Here is a 1,918-nt window from a genome sequence, read left to right as displayed (position 1 = left end):
CCTGTCCTCCTCCCCCTTCTGCCCTCCTCTTCCTCCTCCACCTCCTCCTGTCCTCCTCCCCCTTCTGCCCTCCTCTTCCTCCTCCACCTCCTCCTGTCCTCCTCCCCCTTCTGTCCTCCTCTTCCTCCTCTTCTTCCTACTCCTGTCCTCCTCCCAACAGCAGCTTGGTGCTAAACTTTCCCTCTTGGTCAGATGTGAGCTCGGCCCTGATTGGACAGACGTCTGTAAAAGAAAACAGGAAGTTGCGTCTCTGTAAAGGTGTGAAGCTGGCGTCGTTTAAAAGTCCGTGAGCGTCAGACCAGATTTAACCCGGAGCGCGCCATCCCTGCGTTCAGTCGTGAACCATCAGCAGCTCTGAGGTCAGGGCAGCGTGGAACCAGACGTCCGTCAAGACATTTTGCTCGTCGTCCACGAGGCGTCTTCAGCTCTCCACCCCAACACGAGGCAGTCGGCAGGGGAACCCACCGACCCTCCAACAGCAGAACAACACTGACAGTCAGCGCTATGTATGTGGACACACAACTTTTCTGCTGTGGGCTGTGTTCATCAGCACAGTGGATTTTAAATGACGCAGTTAGAGCGCAGACAGCTTTAATCCAGTGGGTTAAACAAAAAGACGATGTTTGGAACTAAAACGTGTTTCAGAGCGCCTTGCGTCAGGCGCTCTGAAGTAATCAGACAAATGAAATGAGGGAAAATAAAATATTTGTGATTCTTGGTTGAAAACTCATTGTTGGCACTGAAAGACACGCCCATCACGCCGCCTCCCCGTGTGTTACAGATGCTGTGTGTGCTTTGTTCCTTTTCTCTTCCATCATTCTGCTAGAGGCTGATGTTGGTCCAGAGCTGTGCTGACTGCAAAGTCCAGTCTAGCCTTTCTCTTCGTGGGGTTTACGAGTGGCTTGCACCCTGCAGTGAACCCTCTGTGTGGATGTGGATTCCCTCAAACCAGAGCCGACAGTCGACACGTCCATGTGATTTATATAACTGTAGTTGGAACATGTTTCAGTAAACGGCTAAAAAGACAAAACTTGCCATTGTCCAAATATACATGGACCAAACTATACCTGTACACCTGCACCTAAAGGTCAAAGGTCACTCATTGCAGATACTGGTCTTCACATTTTGGACCAAGGAGAACTTGTTAAAAAGAGCACTAAAGGAGGACACTGAACTGAGATGGTGGCCTATGACACCACCTATCAGCCACCTATGGTGCAGTCCTGAGATCAGATCAGGGCTGGTGACCTCTGGTCCTTGTAGGACGGTGGGCTGGGCAGTGTCTCACAGAGGATAATGTGTCAGGACCACCTCCACGAGGGGTTCAGTAGCTCTTGTTTTTAAAACGTCTTCACAGACGAACAGCTGGCTTCTTTTCCAGTACTCAACACTCAGATGGAGGGTTTTACCTCAGCTCTGTGAAACGACTCTGGTTTGACGATCACCAGAAACAGCTCAACATTTTATTCAAGTTATCTGGTAACAGAAAAGTATCATCAGCATTGACTTCTAAGGAGAAAAGAACGGGCCCCAGCACAGAGCCCTGGGGGACTCCTCTCTCACCACATGTGGTTTGCTGTGAGAACTTTTCATCTTTTATTTGCATTTGTCTGAAAACATCCTCAGAGTGGCTCTGCCCGTTTTCCACCAGGTTCTTCATGACGGGCGGTCCTCAGAACTGAGCGCTGGGTTTGAGAGCTGGAGCGACGAGCCCCAAACGCCCGCACACGAGTCTCCTGGTCCCTGAAGGTGTCGAGAGCCGGACCGACCTGCAGAGAGCAGAGAGGGCGTCAGACGATGTTGTCATCGAGCGTGTCTGTGAACACGTCAGCCAGGTGTTACCACGCCTACACGCAAACTCCACACAGAGAAACGACAGCCGATGAAGATCATCCAAAAACCGCCGAGTCAGAGAAGA

Source organism: Haplochromis burtoni, unplaced genomic scaffold (assembly GCF_018398535.1).
Source record: "Haplochromis burtoni strain Fernald_Lab_line unplaced genomic scaffold, NCSU_Asbu1 Contig_647, whole genome shotgun sequence".
Lineage (NCBI taxonomy): Eukaryota > Metazoa > Chordata > Actinopteri > Cichliformes > Cichlidae > Haplochromis > Haplochromis burtoni.
Note: the sequence above shows the minus strand (reverse complement) of the source record.